The following is a 12,532-nucleotide window of genomic DNA, read 5'->3' as shown; positions in this document are numbered from 1 at the left end:
AAGACAATCCATTAGACTACCAGGATGTACGACAATCCATTAGACTACCAGGATGTAAGACAATCCATTAGACTACCAGGATGTAAGACAATCCATTAGACTACCAGGATGTAAGGCAATCCATTAGACTACTAGGATGTAAGACAATCCATTAGACTACGAGGATGTAAGACAATCCATTAGATTACGAGGATGTAAGACAATCCATTAGACTACTAGGATGTAAGACAATCCATTAGACTACCAGGATGTAAGGCAATCCATTTAACTACGAGGATGTAAGACAATCCATTAGACTACCAGGATGTAAGACAATCCATTAGACTACTAGGATGTAAGACAATCCATTAGACTACGACGATGTAAGACAATCCATTAGACTACCAGGATGTAAGACAATCCATTAGACTACGAGGATGTGAGACAATCCATTAGACTACGAGGATGTAAGACAATCCATTAGACTACGAGGATGTAAGACAATCCATTACGCTACGACGGTGTAAGACAATCCATTACGCAACGAGGATGTAAGACAATCCATTAGACTACCAGGATGTAAGACAATCCATTAGACTACGAGGATGTGAGACAATCCATTAGACTACCAGGATGTAAGACAATCCATTAGACTACGAGGATGTAAGACAATCCATTACGCTACGAGGATGTAAGACAATCCATTACGCAACGAGGATGTAAGACAATCCATTACGCTACGACGGTGTAAGACAATCCATTAAACTACGAGGATGTAAGACAATCCATTACGCTACGACGGTGTAAGACAATCCATTACGCAACGAGGATATAAGACAATCCATTACGCTACGAGGATGTAAGACACTTCATTACGCAACGAGGATATAAGACAATCCATTACGCTACGAGGATGTAAGACACTCCATTACGCTACGAGGATGTAAGACAATCCATTACGCTACGAGGATGTAAGACAATCCATTATGCAACGAGGATATAAGACAATCCATTACGCTACGAGGATGTAAGACACTCCATTACGCAACAAGGATGTAAGGCACTCCATTACGCTACGAGGATGTAAGACAATCCATTACGCTACGAGGATGTAAGACAATCCATTACGCTACGAGGATGTAAGACAATCCATTACGCTACGAGGATGTAAGACAATCCATTACGCTACAAGGATGGAAGACAATCCATTACGCTACGAGGATGTAAGGCACTCCATTACGCTACGAGGATGTAAGGCACTCCATTACGCTACGAGGATGTAAGACAATCCATTATGCTACGAGGATGTAAGACAATCCATTACGCTACGAGGATGTAAGACAATCCATTACGCTACGAGGATGTAAGACAATCCATTACGCTACGAGGATGTAAGACAATCCATTACGCTACGAGGATGTAAGACAATCCATTACGCAACAAGGATGTAAGGCACTCCATTACGCTACGAGGATGTAAGGCACTCCATTACGCTACGAGGATGTAAGACAATCCATTACGCTACGAGGATGTAAGACAATCCATTACGCTACGAGGATGTAAGACAATCCATTACGCTACGAGGATGTAAGACAATCCATTACGCTACGAGGATGTAAGACACTCCGTTACGCTACGGCTGTGTAGTAAAAAAGATATGAAGCGCGTACACATGCATAAACAGCAACGCCACATTACGAGCTCCCCTTGTTGTAAAATGATGACCTACGTATACGGTAAAAGATTTCTTTACTTATTCTGGGCAGTATAGCGAGTCGCATCAAGCCACCGAAGTCACGATGCCTCAGGCAGTTTTGCTAAGGCGGAAATTCATATTAGAAACAATGAGAAAGGAGTTTTACTCACGGAAGTCGATAGAAATTTGAGAGTGTCAGCTATAACGGCTTTAATTGGGCAATTAAACACGCCCACAGGACTGCGGAAGCTGGTGAGGCTGTCAGTGTGAGGAGATTCTCAGGTGGTCTACATAGAGCGTGCATGTTGACATGTAGACTCACTGTGCTGATCTGTGTTGGCGGGGTGTTTATTGATATAAGTAACTCAATTAACTGTGAAAACAGTTGCAGGTCTTCATTCAGAAGATGTGAGAGCCGTTCATAAAGACAACTATTCTCGTATAAATTACCATATATGCTGTCGTTTATAAATACCGCCATATATATTGCGTTCATAAAGACCACTATATTGTTATATGGCAGGGTAATTGATTGTTAAACAATGATTGTAACTGTATTACATTGTTTCGGTTCAGGTTCAGTAGAAGTTCATTGCATTGTATTTAGACAATTATTAGTTTCAGGAATGTAGTACTCTTTAATGTAAGCAGTGGTGAGGAAGTATATATTTAGATGCTCGGATTATCTGTAAACTTCCATCATAATGTGGATGAATGTCATGCGTAAAAGAAACATAGGACTATTCTGTGATGTTCCAGTGACACTGGACTGGTCTGGTACCGTGTGGAAAGTTCTGTCCATCTGACACTCCCCAGAGACATACACCTGACAGAGTGAACCGGTTGTCCAACTGTCTAGACCGCGGGGACGGTCTAAAATTACAGCGTACTCAGCCCTGGGGTTAATATTCCATACGACTACAATCTCCCCCCGTTCCACCCATAGCGTTAGACGACATGTACAGGCACTGTCAAGTATGTCAGAGGGATGAATGGGATTGTGTATATAAGTACAGAATAACCTAGAGTCTATCTAAAGATAAAAAGTTGGCAAAGGTTAAATTATTTCTGGAAGCCGGTGATGGTCGCATGGATACAATGCTCGTGCTGTCAGCCACTGGTTTAATAGACTGCGGCGTAAAGCAACTTCCAATCAATTCAATCATCTATTTTATAAGCTTTGAAAGTTACCATACGATCGCTCGTTTTTGAAGTTCAAATGTATCAAACTCTATTGGGCTTGTCATAAACGTGGAGTCAGCCATGTTAGCCGACCACAGCCGCGAGTCGTTATTCCAGAGGGGATTCCGGGTAAAAATGTAGGTCATCTGCAACCTAAGCTTGTGGTAAGAGGAGACTAACGGGATCGGTTTGTCATGCGAGGTTTGTTTGTTTGTTTGTTTGTTTGTTTGTTTGTTGTTAAACGCCGCAGCTACATGACGGCTGTCTGTAAATATTTGAATCTGGACCAGACAATCCAGTGATTGAAATCATGACCATCGATCCACGCATTTGGGATACCATGACATACAACAACCAAGTCAGCGAGCCTGACCACTCGATCCCGTTAGTCGCCTTTTATGGCAAGCATGGGTTGCTGAAGACCTAGAATGCCCCGTATCTTCACGGGTCTCATGCGAGGTGACTTGGATGATGTCATCGCATCCCAATTGTTGATCAATGCTCGTGATGTCAGTCACTGGATGGTCTAGACAAGACTTGATTATTTACAGACCATCACGATATACGGCTTACCTATTGGGCAAATGGTCGGTCACGTGATATACGGCTTACCTATTGGGCAAGAGGTCGGTCACGTGATATACGGTTTACCTATTGAGCAAGAGGTCGGTCACGTGTTATACGGCTTACCCATTGAGCAAGAGGTCGGTCACGTGATATACGGCTTACCTATTGAGCAAGAGGTCGGTCGCGTGATATACGGCTTACCTATTGAGCAAGAGGTCGGTCACGTGATAAACGGCTTACCTATTGAGCAAGAGGTCGGTCACGTGATATACGGCTTACCTATTGAGCAAGAGGTCGGTCATGTGATATACGGCTTACCTATTGAGCAAGAGGTCGGTCACGTGATATATGGCTTACATATTGAGCAAGAGGTCGGTCACGTGATATACGGTTTACCTATTGAGAAAGAGGTCGGTCACGTGATATACGGCTTACCTATTGGGCAAGTGGTCGGTCACGTGATATACGGCTTACTTATTGAGCAAGAGGTCGGTCACGTGATATACGGTTTACCTATTGAGAAAGAGGTCGGTCACGTGATATACGGCTTACCTATTGGGCAAGAGGTCGGTCACCTGATCTACGGCTTCCTATTGAGCAAGAGGTCGGTCACATAAGCACGAAACTTACCTTCATATGAAAATGAAAAAACATTATTGACCTGGAAATGTTTTGCACGAAATCGTGTTGAAGAAATGACTTAAACACCATCATGAACAGGAAATGTTGCAAGGACCGGAAGTAGTTGCATGGACCGGAAGTGTTGCATGGACTGGAAGTGTTGCATGGACAAGAAGTAGTTGCATGGACCGGAAATATTGCATGGACCGGAAGTGTTGCATGGACCGGAAGTGTTGCATGGGACGGAAATGTTGCATGGACAGGACGTGTTGCATGGACTGGAAGTGTTGCATGGACAAGAAGTAGTTGCATAGACCGGAAGTATTGCATGGACCGGAAGTGTTGCATGGACCGGAAGTGTTACATGGGCCGGAAGTGTTGCATGGACCGGAAGTGTTGCATAGGCCGGAAGTGTTGCATTGACCGGAAGTGTTGCATTGACCGGAAGTGTTGCATGGGCCGGAAGAGTTAAATTGACCGTAAGTATTGCATGGTTAGGACGTTCTGCGTGGGCCGGAAGTGTTGCAGGAAGAGGAAGTGGTACCCAGAGCAACGGCCACGTTTTTCAGCTCAGTTGAACATGGACTCTCAGATAAACGTTGTCAACAATCGCGCTGTGAAACACCTACGCTAAATTCAGTGTATGTGCATCAGATAACAATACTAGATAAAAAGCAACAGCTTACCTCTGAATTTATTTCGATTTCGCCCGCTTCCACCTTTACACAATGACCTGCAATATATGCTCCTTCTGTTTTGTTGACATTGAACATTTCTGTCCTGATCGACAATACCGTTTCTCTGAATAACATTTATTTATACATCACTGCTGGAATAATTAAATACGCATTTAAAATACCCCTTCAGCTTGTAATCACCTCCCGTTGATACAGGCAATGGTTGGTGTTCCTGTGTTAAACTAACATGGGATGTTTATTAGTTTCGTTAAACTCACAACTGCACACGTGCCTGTTAAACGCACCTAGATATCTATTAGGGTTCGGTACAGGTTAGATGTAAACAGTGCATGGAGTTATAACGTGGACCCACTGAGCACATGGGTCTGCTCAGTCATCTAGGCACACATTCGTTCACTCAAAGATGATTTCACTCCATCGTTCCTGCGGTAGGGTGTAGCCTTGTGGTTAAAGCGTTCTAACGTCAGGCCGAAGGCCCAGGTCCACATGGTACACGCGCATTTCTGTTGTTCCCCGTTACATTGCTGAACTATTGCTTAAAGCGACACGAGGAGTGCTTCACCATTTAATCAGTCTTAATTCTTATTCGTTTTTCTGATGGCTTTTTCACTCACTCCCCTCATTCGTTCGCTGCCTGGCCACTCGTGCACTCTCGACTCTCCTAACTCTCCACGTAGAAAACCTGGGCACGAAGGCACATATATACTGAACCGCAAAAGAAACGTCACCATGGATAGATATATGAGAAACTTTATATGTCTAAATACTGTAAACATACTTTGAGAAAAGATGAAACTTGGCAATACTGATCATCAAGGTTGAAATTAAAGTGTCAAATGTTCTTTAAGTGAAACACAAATCTCGTCTCTGAGAAAATGGCATCACAAGTCAGTATCTCGTGTGTCCGCCATGTGCATTGATGACGGCTGTGCAACGTCGATACATGGAATGGATGAGGCGGTTGACGAAGGCCACAGGCACTTGAGCCCACCCACTGAGGAACGCCTGACGCATGTTCAGCTGCAGTTGTCGGCCTTGGTCGGACGTCATTCAGTATCTTTGAATTTCGTCCCTCAGAGGGATTTAAATAGGGACTGAGGGCAGGCCACAGCATGGTTCTGATGCCATTCTACTTGAGGAAGTCTCTTGTTGCTTTCGCAGTGTGGGCACGGGCGTTATCATGCTGAAACTCGTCGTTGCGGCGACGTGCCAAATGAGGTATGGAGTGTGGTCTCAAGACTTGATCAATGTATCATTGCCTCTACCTGGATAGATGTTCTGGAAGACTACAGGGCCGACCCTCTGTGCAAGACCAATTCCACCCCACACCATGATTCTCGGACCACCACACGAGTCTCTTTCAACACAAGCATCCGAATGACGTTCCCCACGGCGTCGCGATCTTGAAGATGCTGTCGCACAATCTGACGATCCTGACGTCAGGTGGTGATCCTTGTTCTTCCACTACGTGGTCGGTCATCTGTAGTGTTGGTGGTCTGGTACCGTTGCTGGAGCCTGTATATGGTTCTTTACGTGGACTTGAAATGCATTGGCTACTTGCCGGGCTGTTTGTCCAGCTTGAAATCGTCCAAGGACTTGGTGTCGCTGATTTCGTGTCAATCTTGTCACGTGGTAGCAATTCAATAACGAATGAATGCTATTCGATCTGGGTGGATTATTATAGGGCAAGAAATGGGGAAACGCATGTGCATTTCAATTTGCGCGGAACTCATGGCCGTTGCCGTGATGCGTTTGGGCCATCGGTTTTATTGTCATTTGCTTTGTTTTTTTATCATCAAATTTCCTTTTTCCGGACAACGTAATGTTAAATTTTAGAAACTTTGACAATTAAACTGACAACTTTACTTATGGTACTTATGTTATATATGTTACTTGGGGTGACGTTTCTTTTGCGGTTCAGTATATAAATAAAGTATGGACATGTATATCTAACCTCCGTGAGCGTACACTATCAGAACGATTCACCCCGTACCCCTACCTGACACCCACCCCTCCACCCCTACCTCACACCCCTAGTTCACACCCATACCATCTACACCTCCCTCACATCCTACCTCACACCAACCCCTCCGCCCCTACCTCACAGCCATCTCTCCACCTTTAGTTCACACCCATACCATCTATACCTCCCTCACACCCCTCAACCCCTACCTCAAACCCACACCTCCCTCACACCCACTCCTCCACCCCTACTTCACACCCCCTCTACTCCTACCTCACACCCACTCCTCCACCCCTACTTCACACCCCTCTACTCCTACCTCACACCCCCTCCTCCACCCCTACTTCACACCCCTCTACTCCTAACTCACACTCACCCCTCCACTCCTACCTCACACTCCCACTCCTCAACCCCTACTTCACACTCCCTCTACTCCTACCTCACACCCACCCCTTCACCCCTACCTCACACCCACCCCTTCACCCCTACCTCACACTCCCTCTACTCCTACCTCACACTCACCCCTCCACCCCTACCTCACACCCACCCCTCCACCCCTACTTCACACCCCCTCCACCCCTACCTCACACCCACTCCTCCACCCCTACTTCACACCCCTCTACTCCTACCTCACACTCACCCCTCTACCCCTACCTCACACCCCCTCCACCCCTACCTCACACCCACCCCTCTACCCCTACTTCACACTCCCTCTACTCCTACCTCACACCCACCCCTCCACCCCTACCTCACACTCCCTCTACTCCTACCTCACACCAACCCCTCCAACCCTACCTCACACCCACTCCTCCACCCCTACTTCACACCCCCTCTACTCCTACCTCACATCCCCTCTACTCCTACCTCACACTCACCCCTCCACCCCTACTTCACACTCCCTCTACTCCTACCTCACACCCCCTCTACTCCTACCTCACACCCATCCCTCCACCCCTACTTCACACTCCCTCTACTCCTACCTAAAACCACACTCACACTCGCAACACCCTTACTTCTCACCCACACCCCACAGCGTGACTTTAAGCCACTTAGTCCCGACTCCATCCTGCCGTCAGTGATGCGAGGCGGGAGGCGACGAGGTGAACCGCCCATCTCCCCTTACACTGAACTCACCCCGACTACCTGGTCTCCTTCACCCCCTGCCTTCAGTCTCCCTGGCTCCCTTCATGCCTCGTCTCACACAAACTATATTTCACTTGACCTGTATTAAAGCGCCCGCCCAAACCACGGATTTAGTGATCGCACCTGAGAATTCTTTAGCAAGACCTTCCCCTCCGATAGACTCAGATTTCAAAATAATCCCACTTGATAAAGACGGTATTCTGACTGTTACCTCCCGAGCTGGTTTAACAAAGCGTCGGTCGCGAGTGCAGTACACATGCGTTTTCTGGGGTATTTTAAGCTGTTAAGAATTTCCGATCAAGTAGCTGAAGTCGCTTTGTAAGCTGACGAGAGATCTCGCCTTGGTGGTGTGGCGTTCGCTGGGGAGTCCCCACTCATCCACTGGCTGGTATTAAAGAAATAGCTATACCTGACTAGACGGAGGGGAGCTACCATACCCTCCACGTACACAACAGGGTTACCTTAAGACGGGATATAGAGGCACGCAAGTGATAACGGTCACAGCACTGTGTCAGCCGTCCCCAAACACCGTCCCTATGTCTTGCACTTGTACGTGTATCTTACTTTGGAATATGTATACTAAGTGTATAATCAGGTAATTTGTGAATATGGATAATCAGGAAATATGCATTATCAAGGAATATCTATAATCAGGGAATATGTCTAATATGTGGTGTATTTTGTCGTGTCGGTGGGACGCCTTGGTCCCATTCTCTATATCGCTAAGCCAATGGGCAAAATCCCTCCGGTTTTAAGTTGGAAAAACAATAATTTGAACGCACGCACACACACATACACGAACACACTCACACCCATACATACACGAAAACACGCACGCACGTAAACATGCGCACACACACGACGGCACGCACGCATGCACAGGCAAAGACTGGCTCATCCAGCAGATCGTTGCTATGTGACATACCCTTGGGTATAAAGTAACATCAACAATTAATATGATTAAGATTTAAGAATTAGTTACAGAATGTGTGGAATTCATTGGGACTCAAGCCATAAGAAGTATTACAACGTATATCCGAGTTAGAAATTGTCTTCAGCAAAAAATGCTTATTGCAAGAGGTGACTAACGGGATCGGGTGGTCAGCTCGCTTACTTGGTTGATGCATGTCATCGTATCTCCACTGGCTGGTCCAGAATGGATTATTTACAGACTGTCGTCATACAGCTGGAATATTGTTGAGCACGGCGTTAAACAACAAACAAAAAACAACTATTACTTATACTTATATATACTGGTACACTCTTCAAAAAAAAAAGAAACGCATAGGTGTTTCCAGAATTCCAATTAGATCCCCAGCAATCGTCATAAAGACAATTCTTATGTTTGATTCCCGTTAATCATGTCATGTTTGTTGTGCATTGCGCGCAAACACATCTCAAAATGTTTTTTGTAAACGTTTATCAGCAAAAATGCAAAGGATGCACGGAAATTGCTTTCAGAAAAAGGTTTTCAGCACAATGCACGTGCAAAGTGTTGGAAACAAGAGTAGAGACGCTGACTATAACAGACCGTACAAAATTCATCAGTTCATTACGAATTTTCTGACGTGAACAGAGATCGAAAAATGCCAATATTAACTGCAGCTGACCGAAATATCGCCATTGGACGTTTGGAAGCAGTGGAGTCCCAGTCTGCCGTTGCAAGACACTTCAACGTACACTAAAGCACCATATCTCGACTATGGGATCGATATACCCGCTCTTATTCGACTCAAGATCATCCCAGAAGTGGAAGACCAAGAGTGACCACCCCTGCTCAGGATCGGTACATCCGGTTGCATCACCTTCGGAATCGATTTCCTACAGCCACGGCCACTGCAGGACAAGTGCCTGGTATGCGAAGGATTTCCGACCAAACCATCAGAAATCGTCTGAGGGAAGTGGGAATTCGAGCGAGACGACCAAAAGTTGGACCTGTCTTGCGACGTCTTCACCGTCAACGACTGTCCGGTGGTGCAACAGAGTACAGGTATGGGATCTCGGGAACTGGCGACGCGTTTGGTTCAGCGATGAGTCACATTTTCTTCTTCAACAACGGGATGGAAGACAACGTGTATACCGACGTCGACATGAACATTTTGCGCCGAACTGTGTTCGACAGGTCGACCGATTTGGTGGAGGGAGTGTCATGGTGTGGGGAGCCATATCCTACACGGGTAGATCTCAGTTAGTTGTTGTCCAGGGCAATCATACAGCAAACAGATACATAGACCAAATTCTGCGTCCTCACCTCCCAACTTTGGACCGCCAGAGGGAGCTGTTCCAACATGACAACGCTCGGCCCCACACAGCACGTGCAACAGTTAATTTCCTTGTTAATGAGAACATCAATGTCCTTCCATGGCCGTCCAAATCGCCTGATCTCAACCCGATTGAACATTTGTGGGACGAACTTGATCGACGCGTCCGTCAACGTCACCAGCGTCCCCACACACTGGCACAACTCGCCAACGCCTAACAAGAGGAATGGCGAAGTAATCCCCAAGAACAAATCCGAAGACTTGTGCAATCTGTGCCAAATAGGTGTCGAGCAGTGACGGCTGCAAGAGGTCGTGTGACCAGGTACTGACCATGACGCCACCTTGTGGCTACACATGTGCAATGACTGAACTGAATTAATGCTGACAATGACGACAATGCTTTTGTCGATCACTGTGTCTAATTTCATCTGATTGTGTTCACGCATATTCTGTGTAGATACTTTTACATCCGCTTAACAATATCCTTATTTTTTATCTAAGAGTTTCTTTTTTTTGAAGAGTGTATATACTAGTACATACTCGTGAGTGTTTGGAGCCATGTTCATGTGAGCAGTAGTTGCTTTTGTTACGTGGTCTAGTCGGGCGCCTGTTGCTCAATGTTCCTGGTGGAGTGAGTGAGTGGGTGAGTGAGTGAGTGAGTGAGTGGGTGGGTAGGTTGGTGGGTGGGTTTGTGAGTGAGTGAGTGAGTGAGTGGGTGAGTGGGTGGGTGGGTTGGTGGGTTGATGGGTGGATTTGTGAGTGAGTGAGTGAGTGAGTGGGTGGGTTTGTGAGTGAGTGGGTGGGTGGGTGTGTGAGTGAGTGAGTGAGTGAGTGAGTGAGAGGTTAACGTCGCTTACTGAACATCACAGTTATTGTCAGCTTGTTGTAGAGCAAGCTTTGGTGAAACCCTAACCCTAACCCTAACCCTAACCCTAACCCTGACACTAACCACTTGTATACTTGGCACAAACCAATAAAAATATTCTGTGTGTATCTGGGATTCGAACCTATGATAAACGATTCCTGTTACAGATAGGGGAGGCAACCCAGAACCGCCTCTTGCGACTCCTCAAACCTCTGTGCACAGCCCTGCATCCACGAGGCTTGGGAGGATGCGGTATCAAAGATAATAGTCAGGGAGAAACATAAATCGAGCCCACGATCAGCGGATCCGGATATGTGAAGGGATGCAACTCTGCGTGGTAAAGAGCAATTGCTAGTCAGAATAAAGACATTTTTGTTTGGTTTAAATATGAATTGGAAATATTCAAAAAGAATACGTCTGTCTGCCCAATTTAATACCAGTTTTAAAAAGTTCAAAGAAGAAAATTAGTGCATTTACAGAATAACAAAATATTAAAATCCGACTACAGCATTATTACCTCGGAATGTATTAATGACCGTAACCACTTGAAGAGCATCGTTCAGTTTTCACCCACTTCCTCCTGTAAAACTAACTGTGTACATGGTGCAGGACCCGTAAAGATCCGGGGTAGAATAGGTCTTCAGACTCCCATGCTTGCCGTAAAAGGCGACTATGCTTGTCGTACGGGGCAACTAACGGGGTCGGGTGGTCAGACTCGCTGACTTTGTTGATACATGTCATCGTGTCCCAATCGGTGGGTCGATGCTCATGTTGTCAATCACTGAATTGTCTGGCCCAGACTCGATTATTTACAGACCGCCGTCATCTAGCTGGAATATTGCTGAGTGCAGCGTTAAACAACAAACAAACAAACAAACAAGCAAACAAACATGGCACGTCTGTCTGGGTCCTGTGTCCCATGCGCTCCGTTGGATTAAAACATCCATCAAAGACACGCAATGGTTTAGGTTTATCTCCTTTCAACACATGTTTGCACTTAGGCCACTGAAAAACTGCTCCCTAAAGGAGAGAAGCTGACAAGTTAAATATGCCGTGGTACAACCCACTGTAGGTTTTTTCCCCGTAATGGCCATCAGTGTGTCCCGGCTTCAGATGTATCGAAGATAGCCTTGCTCCAAGGCTGTACTGAAAGTAAAGTCCATTGATGTTTACTAATTCTATCCTCCAATAGGCAAGTCTAGATGTGTGGACAGTATAGGACTCCAGTCTCTTGTAGGACAACTCGTTCTTATTGTTTACATAATCTAGAAATTATGATTTCAACTAATAATTATTGCCTTAGAGACTTGTGAAAGCCTATATATGAGACATCGCCATGGGAACCTACCATTCCTTGGTTTGAGGACCCGACGTTGTTGTCTTTGTAATCTATACCAATAATACAAGCAATCTACTGTCGGTTTGGAGGGCCAGGAGTACAGGGGCAGACTTTATCACAGCTTATACAGAAACGTGAGAGAGTATAGCGCCGGGACGTGCATTAAACAATTCTATTTTAGAAATTTTAAAATACAATCAATATAACCTGTCGTAGAC

General features: G+C 45.7%; 1 protein-coding gene across 1 annotated transcript in view; it reads right to left on the bottom strand.

The window, feature by feature from the left end:
- The window catches only part of LOC139455186 (uncharacterized), a 54,420-nt gene that overhangs the window by 24,432 nt on the left and 17,456 nt on the right, over positions 1-12,532 (bottom strand). The window lies entirely within an intron of this gene.

Source organism: Haliotis cracherodii, unplaced genomic scaffold (genome assembly GCF_022045235.1).
Source record: "Haliotis cracherodii isolate W230 unplaced genomic scaffold, xgHalCrac1.p SCAF_11, whole genome shotgun sequence".
Lineage (NCBI taxonomy): Eukaryota > Metazoa > Mollusca > Gastropoda > Lepetellida > Haliotidae > Haliotis > Haliotis cracherodii.
Note: the sequence above shows the minus strand (reverse complement) of the source record. Positions and strands in the feature narration are given on the sequence as shown.